The sequence below is a fragment of the Leguminivora glycinivorella genome, chromosome 14 (assembly GCF_023078275.1).
Source record: "Leguminivora glycinivorella isolate SPB_JAAS2020 chromosome 14, LegGlyc_1.1, whole genome shotgun sequence".
Lineage (NCBI taxonomy): Eukaryota > Metazoa > Arthropoda > Insecta > Lepidoptera > Tortricidae > Leguminivora > Leguminivora glycinivorella.
Genome location: NC_062984.1, coordinates 15,283,707 through 15,296,870, shown reverse-complemented (window position 1 = coordinate 15,296,870; position 13,164 = coordinate 15,283,707). Strand labels below are relative to the sequence as shown.

The 13,164-nt window shown below is 38.4% G+C and overlaps 1 protein-coding gene across 5 annotated transcripts in view; it reads right to left on the bottom strand.

The window, feature by feature from the left end:
• Positions 1-13,164, bottom strand: part of LOC125233436 (carboxypeptidase B-like) — a 55,970-nt gene that overhangs the window by 9,732 nt on the left and 33,074 nt on the right. The window lies entirely within an intron of this gene.

Sequence of the window (13,164 nt, the reverse complement as noted above, 5' to 3'; positions counted from 1 at the left end):
TTAAACAAAAATTCGGAAAATTCGCGGGAAATGACCTGCAGCCATTTACAATCTTGTCATACCATTCGTCTGGCTCAGCGTCATCATTCGTAACATTTATAGCGTCAACTTTCATAAGTCTCGAAAGTGCGTCAGGCACAACGTTAAGCGATCCCTTTCTGTGCTCAATCTCAAAATCGAATTGAGACAGTCTGCAACCCCAACGAGCTAACCTCCCTGACGGGTTTTCAAGGTTCATGAACCATTTGAGTGACGCGTGATCAGTGATCACTTTAAATTTACGCGAGCCTAAATATGCCTGAAATTTCTCCACTGAAAATAAAACCGCGAGAGCCTCCCTTTCTGTGGCGCTGTAATTTCGCTCACATTTATTTAAGGCGCGGCTAACGTATGCAACAGGATGCTCAACACCGTCGATGGTCTGCGAAAGCATTCCGCCAATCCCGTAGGACGACGCATCACAATGTACTGTAAATTGTTTATTAAAATCCGGTACCGCCAAAATGGGTGCCGTAACTAAAGCGTTTTTTAAAGTTTTGAATGCTTCCTCTGCTTCTACAGACCATTTGAAAGGTGGCGCTTTCTTGCCCTGTGACGTAAGTTTATTCAGAGGAGCGGCTATCGATGCAAAATTTCGGATAAACCGTCGATACCATGAGCACGTTCCTAAGAATGCCCTTACGTTACGCGCGCTCGTTGGTGTGGGGAAGTTGAGAACGGCAGAGATCTTGTCAGGATCAGTACGCAACCCGAACTCGTCTACGACGTAACCAAGGTATTTTATAGACTGCCTGAAGAACTTAGACTTCTCAAAATTGATGGTTAAGTTCGCCTTTTCCAACTTCGCCAACACACGATTGAGCAACCGTATGTGCGTCTGAAAATCTGATGAACAAATAACGATGTCATCGATATAACAAAAAACTAAACCGTTTTCGATGTCGCTCGTTATATTATGGTCAATAAGGCTGTCCATTAGCCTCTGCTGACGCGCAGGCGCTCCGCAGAGGCCAAAGGGCATGACCTTGAACATAAACATACCACGACCGGGAACGCAAAAACTGGTTTTCTCCTGTGAGGCCTTAGCTAACGGGATTTGCCAGAATGAGGAACTTAAATCGATCGTGGTCAGGTATTTCGCTTCCTTCAAACTGTCCAAAATCTGGGGAATATACGGAATGGAATACGAATCTCCTTTCGTGATCGAATTTAACTTCCTGCAATCTAAACAAAATCGCCAATCACCGTTAGATTTTTTAACTAAAAGAGCCGGATTATTCCACGGACTCTCACAGGGCGTAACTACGTCCAACTTCAACATACGGTCTAACTCGGAGGATAAAGCAGCGCGTTTTTCCGGAGACAAAGGATATTGTTTCGTTTTGATGGGCATGGCGTCGCCAGTGTCAATGGTGTGCTCCATTAAGCTGGTTCTGCCAAGCCCCTTCTCCTCAAACGAAATGTTTTTAAATTTGCCTACAACGGTATCCGCGAGTTCCCTCTCGGCCGCAGTTAAGTGTTCGTAAGACCGGATCGTGTTTACTTGTTCCGCACTTAAACCGTTACACATAAAATAATTTTCAGGTGGAGTCATACGTTTCGCATTTTTTAAAACGTCAGGCAATAAATCGAATGCTTTCCAAAAATCTACCCCCAAAACAACATGATTAACAATAGAGGGTACAACTACAAATTTAATAACCTTGGTAGCATTCAAAAAAGTAACCGGAACAAAAATATGCCCGATTGTCTCACAATCGACTCCATTCGCAACACTACACGACTTGGAGTGTGCCTCTTGAAGTACAAAACCGAATTTCAAAAAGTCCAAATGTGCATTGTTACCTAAAACCGACAATGCTGAGCCGCTATCGGCTAAACCGTAAACCTCAAAATTATTTACACCTATTTTTAAATATGGCCTAATATCATCTTTATTTGGTGTAAACAGAATCGTAGCAATCGAACTTAAATTATTATTTTGTGTAATCGATTCTAAATTTAATCGATTCACTTGGCCATTAAACTTGCTGCGATTCTGCCTTAGGCGTTTTTTGATTGTTGTGGTATTGGTTTCTGAACGTTACCCTTTTGACAACAAATGTCACACTGTGACCGTACAGTGTCAGGCTTGCCACAACCGTAACATTTAAACGAACCATTTTTAGGCCTTTGTTTACAAAGCCTGAAATTGTGATTAGTTTTGTTGCATTTGTAACACACCGGCCGCTGTGGCTTTGAAATATTAAAGTCATTAGTTTTAAAATGTTGCTTTCTCTGTTGCAAAGTGTTACACTGTGGCACCGAACCGTCAGACTTCCTCGCGAAGCTTTGATTTTCAGCAATAGCGTTTACTTGTTGATGTTTGGAACTGGAGGCCTTATACACATGATCGCGACAAAGTGTATGTTCACTAACCTTCGGCGGTTCTACAAATAACTTCGCCCTTTGCTGTGAAAACTCAACCTTTCGACAATAAGTCTTCAGTTCGGCGACAGAATGGATGTCTACCAATGCTAACTGCTGTGTAAAATGTGGTCGAATGTTGTGCAACAAGATGTCAAGCTTCGCTTCCTCCGGTAAGTCTGACTTTAATCTAGCAAACATTCCCCGGGAGGTCCCGTGCCACCTTCCACAGCTTTCCCGAAGGTTCACCATCTTAGAGGTCGGTCCAATTTATCCTTCTAATGGTCAGGGCAACTGCGTCAGCTGCAATTTAGGTAGATTAAATTCATAGAGTCAGTAATTTAGAGCAAGCAAATATTTTTGAGAACTGGTACCTAGGGTATTTTAATAGTATAATTTCTAGTTAAAAATTAAGATAGCTTGTGTGAAGATTTACTTAGAACCCTTTTAAGCGACCTAGCTTCCCGCTGAGCTCTGTACATTGCATTGGTGTCGAACAAGAGAATTATAGGTCAGTTTTCACACGGTTAGCGCAGTAAGTAACTAAATTAAGAACCAACTGAACAAACACATTTTGGCAAGAATTTTCTTTATAAATAAATGTTATAAAATATACAAAATCTTAAATTATTTATCTCCACCATATACTTCCCCTAGCAAGCTTATTTCGACACCGGTTTTTATTATTTTTCAGTTTTAGTATTTTTTTTTCTATTATTATCACTTGTGTCCTTAATTTTGTACAGCCGGAGCTTTAAGTTTATTTACCAGTAAGGCACCCTGTGATAATTGGCGCCCAAAGTTTTGAATTTAAAAGCTTGCTGAAGGAATTTGTGGAATTTTGGTACCAGAGAAATATTTAGAAATTTTTTGTATGACTCACCTTTTGTTTTTGCTGCTTGCTCTTAGACTATGAAATATTCCTTTTGTGTTATTATTGAAGTGCATTTCTGTTGATTTCCTGCACATTTTTTTATATATTTTGAAAGGAGAAAGTTCAGTGATTACGTAATCATTTTGAGGTTATTCAAGTGTCAAAAAGAAAGTTGAACACGTGTTAGTGTGCATTGACTTCCATAGTTGGAAATTTGAATAATTTTGTGTGCATTTTCTATAATTTGTGTCGCCTTGAAACTTTTATTATTATTTTGAACGTTTTACAATATTTTTTGGAAAACTAAAAGTTGCCTGCACTTGTAAGCAAAAGTTTACCAGGGTTTTGATTAAAAGTAGTTGCATTGACTTTCAAATTTGCCAGAGCTTTATCATTGTGTTACTAGATTTTATATTTAGCTTAGAGCCAGCAAGCATTTGGTTTTTGTTTTTTTTGTGGCTTGTAACTCTAAGACTGTTTAGGACACATATTTTTTTTGTTTTGTGTTTGGACTTTGGCAAGTTTAGAAAGAATATTAGATTTTGTCAGTCAGCTAACTGTTTTAAAAGGTAACTCAAATAAAACAAGGTTTGAATTTTTTAAAAGAAAATTTATAGTTTAAAGTACACACTTTTACATAATACTTCACGCATTTATAATACCTAACATACATCACACAATGCAAACATAGTAACGAAGCAGCTTTTCTGTTCGCCACGTTCCGAACAAAATTCGTGAATTAAATATTTACCGAATATTTAACACTACTAACGATTTCCACCGCATATGTTATGTTACGAGAGCTAGGTGATAGCAGTTGTCAACCCTGGCGGCAAAGCGACAAGCCCTACAGGCTCGAGGCTTTGCGTCCAGAGATGACTTCCACCTCAAAACCTGACTCCCGTTAATACCTACTTAAAGTCTTTAATATGCCACGACCCGATTGGTTGACCGTCCAACCTTTCGAGCTCATAAACTAATGGGGACAAAACCTTCTTAACTCTGCACGGTTCATACTTAGGTGCGAGCTTCGACATAAAAAACTTAGAAGCGTCACTTTGCGTGTACGTACGCTTCTGAACAATATCCCCAACCGAAAATCTCGCCTCTCGGCGTCTCATATTATAATATTTGGCATTTGTTTCATGTGCTTGCAACATACGTACCCTAACCTGTTCAAAAATATCTTTCAAACAACCAAATTCGCCCGCATACTCTTCTCTAGGGATACCTACACCATATTGTTTATCGGTATCTTTATAAAAGGAGCCGTTAATGACCGGTTCCCTAGCGTGCACTAAAAAGAAAGGAGAATACCCGGTGGTTTCGCTGACTGCACTGTTTATGGCAAACCTAATCTGGTGCAGTTTTTCGTCCCATGTACGGTGATTTTCCTTTACGTAAGACGCTACGGCGGTCATTACAATTTTGTTATAACGTTCCACCAAATTCACGTGCGGAGAATAGCGCGGACTGTAAAAAATGTTAGGTACGTTGTAGCGTTTTAATAACTGCTTAAACTCTGATCCCGTGAATTGTTGTTGCACTGCGGAGACTTTTCAACCCGGAACGCGTGCCACGTGGACACCGAGACAAATGCGGCAGAGGCAGGCCGTCTTCCAGCAAACAGGACTCAGAACTTGCGCCGGTCACAAGGATTTCCAGAGTTAATAATATATATATCTATAAATATAATTTAATATCCCGGCTCCTGTAAGCGACATAAAAATACATTAGTCTAATGCTCTCAAGACCAGCATGACAAAATAAAAGACAATCTGATTTATTAGCTCACCGCTGAAGGTTAAAGAAATTTCCTAGCGGAGCGCTCCCAATCCCACAGCAGAAGACAGATCATCCCTGTGAATAACCAAGCACATGGTTAGGAACAAACCCACAACGTTTTACGCCATTATGGAGTTGATCAGAACAATTCAGATACTTACTCAATCCGAGGATTATTGCAGGCCTTCTGCTTCCACCGTTTTTACCACCATGCGGTATGGTCTTGTGGAGAAAGTGCGTGTGCACCCAAAAGGGTCAAAAAAGGAAATGGACCACCCAAGATCATTAACCTATTTGCATATGGAGCAATCAAGGACATAGGGTGACAAACCCAGGAAGACATAATATATCGAATTAATATATTATATTTATTTGAGACTCCATCAGAGTCATGAAAGATTTACTATGATGTACATAGCAAGATTGTCACTCCAGACAGGCCTCTTATTTAGAGTATTAATATTACAGTATTTTGTTATGTATTTAAGATAATTTTCCGCATTATTTCTATATAATTATATTAATTTAATTTATCAAAATGTACTGGAGTAACAATTAAAAATCTCATACAACGCGTTATTTTTAGCTATCTGGCAACCCGTGCACAGATTATGCAGAAAAGTGCATACATGTGTGGATGCAAGTATTTTTGCACCAGTTGAGGATTTGAAACAAAATAAAATTAAAGAAATTTCGATTTTAGATTTATAAAAAAAATATTAATTACGACCAGGAAAAAGTACTACGTTACACTGCGACCCCCAAACAAAACTGTTGCTAAGAAAGTAGGTTTAGGTTAGGTTAGAACTGCGACCCCCACACAAAATGTTGTTAAGAAAGTAGCTTTACCCGCAGCGCCGGAGCAGACGCGGAGTCCGACTTGTCACTAGAGCCTGACTGTTTTTTCTATTTTTGTCAACTGCTCATTTTGAGTAAACGAGATTTGTTAAAATAAAAAATGCCCAAGAAATGTTTTACTAAATGTTAGATTTGGCTTTTTTTCTTTTGGGATAATATTCGTTGGCAATTAATTATTTTGAGTAATTAAAGTTTGATATAATGAACATTGCCAAAGAAAGGAAATGTCTAAATATTTATTTGGATATCATTATTCTGGCAAATATGTATATGGCACATGATAAGTTGGGAAATGATGAGTTGCCTTTTAAATTTTTGGGATAGATTGTTTGGGATGTGAAAATCTGGCAAATAACTTTCGGTAATATATTAGTAACCCAGTAGTATAAGGTCGGGCAAGAAGGACGGCCTCGATAGTCCGAACTTCAAAAAAGCAACCCCTGTTCGAACTCACGGAGCGTTCGGATTATACAGGGTGGCCCAAAAATACGTTGACAAACGTTTGTATAATTATTTTTTTGTCCTTACACGAATGATTGTCCTGCAAATGAAAATGTGAAACCTTAATAATTTTTGACCAAAAAATCGAATTTTCTTTCAAATATTCCTCCCTTTGCTTTCAAGTACAAACGCAAATATAAGAACAAAAACTTTACGATATGCCGCTGCACCTCTAGTATGACTTTCGTCTAATTTATTGCACGTATAGCTTGTAAAATATCTTAATTGTTGTAATCAGTAAACAGGCTAGAGTTTTAAGATAAATTACAAACTATAATTTATAGTTTTAAGTTGGGTGAATTAACATTTCGGCGTCGGGCGAAATTAGGTATTTTACCCGCCGCGCGAGCCCAATATGCCGACCCTTTCTAGCACGTCTTATCACTCGCTCGCACTACAATAATGGACAAAACAATCTTGATCCTTCCTATGGAATTTTGATAACAACCACAATCTACTATCTCGATATAAACTTTTGATTTCTAATAAACATTATTTTGTACGAAAAGACTAGAATATAGCGCAAAATAATATTAATTACGTTAAAATTTAGTTAAAAATTTAAAGTAATAATTATAAACTGTGATCATATTTAAGTAGATCCCATCCCAAATGTTTGCTTTTGTTATATGATAAGTATTAGAGTAAAGTATATATTAATATGATGATAAAATAAGTCAAATACAATTCTAATTACTTCAAGGTGGTACTCAGGGTCTGATGATGGAGCCAGAGGGTGGTCACCTGTACCAATGAACCATGTAACTAAACCACTTCGTGTTTAGGCTCGTTGGGTTCATCTCAACAAGACCTTTGACAAGAGGTGGTACTTAGGGTCTGATGATGGAGCCAGATGGTGGTCACCAGTACCAATGAACCATATGACTAAACCACTTCGTTTTTGGGCTCATTGGGTTCGTCTCAACAAGACCTTTGACAAGAGGTGGTACTCAGGGTCTGATGATGGAGCCAGATGGTGGTCACCAGTACCAATGAACCATATGACGAAACCACTTCGTATTTGGGCTCATTGGGTTCGGCTCAACAAGACCTTTGACAAGAGGTGGTACTCAGGGTCTGATGATGGAGCCAGATGGTGATCACCAGTACCAATGAACCATATGACTAAAACACTTCGTGTTTAGGCTCAATGGGATCGTCTCAATAAGACCTTTGACAAGAGCTGGTACTCAGGGTCTGATGATGGAGCCAGATGGTGGTCACCAGTACCGATGAACCATGGAACTAAACCACTTCGTGTGTAGGCTCATTGAAATCGTCTCAACAAGACCTTTGACAAGAAGTGGTACTCAGGGTCTGATGATGGAGACAGATGGTGGTCACCAGTACCAATGAACCATATGACTAAACCACTTCGTGTTTAGGCTCATTGGGTGTCTCGACAAGATCTTTGACAAGAGGTGTTACTCAGGGTCTGATGATGGAGAGCGATTGTGGTCATCAAAAATCAACTCGCATATTTGAATAACATAAAAAAACGAAGTGGTTCAGTTACATGAGTTTATTGGTACCGGTGACCACCATCTGGCTCCAACATCAGACCCTCAGTACCACCTCTTGTCAAAGGTCTTATTAAGAAGAAGTAAGAACCCAATGAGCCTGATTACTAAATGGTTTAGTTACATGAATCACTGGTACTGGTGACCACCATCTGGCTCCATCATCAGACCCTGAGTACCACCTCTTGTCAAAGGTCTTATTGAGACGATCCCAATGAGCCTAAAGACGATGTGGTTTAGTTCCATGGTTCATTGGTACTGGTGACCACCATCTGGCCCCATCATCAGACCCTGAGTACCACCTCTTGTTAAAGGTCTTATTGAGATGAACCCAATAAGGCTAAACACAAAGTGTTTTAGTCATATGGTTCATTGGTACTGGTGACAACCATCTGTCTCCATCATCAGACCCTGAGTACCACCTCTTGTCAAAGGTCTTGTTGAGACGATTCCAATGAGCCTAAACACGAAGTGGTTTAGTTCCATGGTTCATCGGTACTGGTGACCACCATCTGGCTCCATTATCAGACCCTGAGTACCACCTCTTGTCAAAGGTCTTATTGAGACGATCCCATTGAGCCTAAATACGAAGTGGTTTAGTCATATGGTTCATTGGTACTGGTGACCACCATCTGGCTCCATCATCAGACCCTGAGTACCACCTCTTGTCAAAGGTCTTGTTGAGACGAACCCAACGAGCCTAAACACGAAGTCGTTTACTTACATGGTTCACTGGTACTGGTGACCACCTTCTGGCTCCATCATCAGATCCCGAGTACCGTCTTGATGTGTCTTATCATCTTGACCGTATTGTAATTTTCACATATTTATCATCATAACGTTGTAATACTTTAACATTCAAACATAACAAAATATTACAAAAGCAAATATTTACGGATCTAGGATCAAATTCGTTGGTCGCTGTTTACACACACACAATGCGAGGATAGCCCGTGTATAAACAAGGCGTCCGACCCACACAACGATAAATATTCTCGACGTTCGCGATGAAAACTCGGAGAGCGAAGCGACATACGTCTGACCTCCTCGAGCTCCGGCGCGGCACTGAAATCGCAGGCGTCCGTCGCCGGTAAAATAGCGACAGGAAGGCTAGTTTTCAAAAAATTGGCAAAAAATCATGATAAAATATTATAACGACAAATTGATAACAGCAATTTAAGCACATTGTGCAGATTATTTATATATTAAAATAACTTCGATAACATGTAGATTTTCGGAGAAATGATCACTTGTTTCGATGTATTTTCAAGACAAAATTAAGTTCGTTTTTCTTTCAATTTCTCAATTTCAAAGGATTAAATGATAAATATTGTTTAATGGGCCTAAAGTACAAGATATTAGGAATTTAAATTTACCGCATTTATGAGAGTGAGCTTATCAAATTGTACATAATAAGAGCTCCGAAATCTGTGCATCGCGCGGTTTTTCCTAAACGAGCATCAGAAAAAAAATCATTACTAATTGAAAAAGCTTTTTCTTCCATATGTTTTTTAATGAACCGACAGTAAATTAGATGTTCTAACTGAAACAAGTACTTTTACTGTCTTTTAGTATGAGTAAAGTGTACAATTTTGTCGATAAATATTGTACATTTTACAATATATCGCCTTTTTTTGTCATAGCGCTCTTAAGTAGGCTGAAACGTATCGAGCTTATGAATCTGGGAAAAATGTCTTTACACAATTGGTCTACATTGCAAACCTTGCGGAATGGACATGAATGCTGTTGAAATATCCATGGTGTATGTAGAAATATACAATATATATAGGCCCAAAAAATATTTTCGGTAACTTCGATATTTATTTATTTTTCAACATTTCCCTATTTTTTGTCAACGTAATTTTGGGCCACCCTGTAAGTAGTATTTTAGAAATACACCATTAGTTTCTCAATATTAATCAATCATATCAATATTAATATTTTTCAATGAAAAATAATGTAATTTAGTAATTTTTCATAATAAACTTATGTTTTCATGAAATAATCTTGCTTTTTGCATTACGATTTCACCGGACAATCCATTCGTGCATTCGTGCTCTCTCTGCTCCAAAAACTACGCAAAAGGTGCTTCTCTTACATCGGATTTTCTGGTGATTTTAGAGTTTTTCTTAATCCAGGACCTGTTTAAGTTAAAGCAACAAAAGTTCGAATTTTTAGTTCCTTTTGTTTTCAAATCAGAAATTGTGGCTTTACCAACGCCATAATTTTGAGACAGTGGAGTTGCAGAAAATCCATCCTTCAAGCTGTCTAATATGGCACACTTTTCAGCAATGGTCAAAATTGTATGCATACGCCTTGTTTTGGTGTATGAACCATATTCATAACCTCAAAAACACACGGTTTCCAGTGTACACACAGAGTTATTGCACGAACTGATGACAAAACATAAAAAAAAACAAAAAAAAATATTTTCGTGAAGGACAAAGGGGTCACTCAACTCACTCAGCAGCTCGGATTCGGATTACGGCGACGTTCGGATTAGCCTGTGTACGGATTATCAAGGCTCTACTTAGAATGAAAATAATATTGGCCCTCTTGTTGTCTGTGTGACTGTGGAACTTTATGCATTATTAGGTACTAACAGTTAGAACGTAAATAGATAAAAGTTCAGGATTCTATTCTCGAACCACTCGCTTCGCTCGTGGTTCAACTATATAATCCTTTTACTTCCTCGTTTTTCAATTCCACACTCGACGTTAAAATACAACTTTGCCCCCCTGTATAACAAATAACTATTATACTTTCCTACTTTATTAATCTTAATCTTTTTCTTCTGTAACAATTTGACATGTTTTCTCTGAAGAAGAACGACGTATTATTTAAGCTATAATATAATTTATTGCAATTAATTTCCATAGAGTATCTAGTCTGTTAATATTTTTTGATGAATATGTTTGCATGTTAAATTGTATCTTGTTATTGAATGCATGCTAATTATAAGATGTAATGTTTTGAAAAGAAGTAGCCTGCCGAGTTTCTTGCCGGTCCCATAGTGGATACCCCCCTCCAATCGAGGGGGCCAACTCGAGGCTGAGGCGTAGGGTTAGAGCCGGCGTAGCTTTATTTGACGTTCATATGCGCATTGTAATATGCCTACTTGAAAATAGTTATTTGTTATAACAAGGGAGCAAAGTTGTATTTTAACCGAGTGTGGAATTGCAACACGAACTAGCGAATGGATTCTAGGGTTGAACTACGAGCTAGCGAATGGATTCTATGGTTGAACCACAAGCGAAGCAAGTGGTTCGAAAATAGAATCCTGAGCGAAGAGAGTGTTGCAATACACACGAGGTAAAATAACGTGTAACACATAACTTTTCACCTCATTAAAGCGAGGAAACACGCAATATAACCACAAAATTAAAATTTTGAAAAAACCCCCGACCGCGATATAGTGGACCGATTTTAATGAAACATGGCTAAGAACACTCCCGACTAACTCAGCTTTCAGACAAAAAAACTAAATCAAAATCGGTTCATCCGTTCGAGAGCTACAATGCCACAGACAGACACACACACACACAGACAGACAGACAGACAAACAGACAGACAGACAGACAGACATACACACAGACAGACACGTCAATTTTATAACACCCCTTCGTTTTTGCGTCAGGGGTTAAAAAACAACTGGAACATAATTGTGTCGCTTAACTTCAAAACTGGGTAAATCCATTCTGCTATAAGGTTGATTATCTTTCAGATCATATTATATTTTTTATATATTCAACCTTAAAGCAGAATGGATTTACCCAAGTTTGAAGTTAAGCGACACAATTGCACAGAAATAAGTAAATTTGCGTTTATTACAATTTCCACTATGCACCCACCGACACCACAAAAGTTTCAAATTAAGAATCAAGAAGAAAAATCTATTTAAGTATTTTAAGTGCATTCCGTTTCACGCGTTTTGAGGTTGCAATGTTACTTAAGGTGCGTTCTGAATAAGTACAGTGGAAGCTCGTTCTATGGGCTAGTATGAAGGTGCGCACACGAGGCGACGCAACTTTTCATACAAATACGAAAGTCGCCGAGCAACTTTGTCGCCCGTGTGCGCGGAGTCTAAAAAAGTAACTAATGACACGTTCGGATTTCAAATATTCTTTGCACTCTTGTAGATAAAATGCGATTTTGCTATCTGTTTTTAAAGAATAAAAAAGTCCTTTCCGAGCTAGTGAGGTGAAAATAAATATTTCATTTTCATTTACATTGGCTCGCCTGAGTAATGTGTCAGCATTATAATAGTGGATCTTTAAAATTACTAATATTAATACTAACCATAGCTGGGCACCGTTAATCAAATAGTTAACTTCGATAATCGCTAATCCGTTACTAAAAAAGTTAACTTCGTTAATCGTTAAAGCGATGCATTTCAACAAATTTAACGTAAGTTAAAGTTAATCGATAATCCGTTAACACGTGAAAAAAATGCATTTTATTTTAGGTATAATATTGTCTTCGGTTACCGCGATATTTACTCATGAAATAAAACTATGGAAACGGATTAAATCGCGTATAATGAATTTACAATTCATCCCGACGTTTCTAACACTTTACAGCATTCGTGGTCACCGTGACCAGTAGCACCGTAGTTTTATTTTACTTTAGGTATTTTAGTTGTATCAGTATCCACTTTAATGTATTATATTTCTGTAAAAGCCCGAAGTACAGCAAGCCTATTGAACTCTAGGCTGCACATGGAAGGCAGTGATCGCCTGAGCTACTGCCAAGTGTGTGTGTCATGAGAGCTGCAAGATCACGGCAGGCGGAAGCGTGATGCTGACGGTGTTGGGACTGTTGGGGCACTTAGGGCGGTAGAGGCTAGGGAAGTGAATGTAGTCGTAAATTGGGCTGGAATTTGCTGCCCTATCACTAGAACAGTAGCCATGGTAAAACTTAGGATTCACCGAATCAACGTTGGTAAATGCGAACCCACGTAAAGAATACTTCTTTAGGCCGGCAACAGACGAGTCTTAATTTTCATAATCTTAAAAAAAAATTGTATGCAAACTGACACTGACAGATCTGTCAGTGTCAGTTTGAACTATCAATTTGCATACAATTTTTTTTTAAGATTATGAATTTTTAAGACTGTCTGTTGCCGGCCTTAGGTAATATTTCGGGCTTTTAAAGATCGACATCGGTAAAACCTAGGATTCACCGGTAAATCCTAGGATTTGCCATACTTCGGGCTTTTAT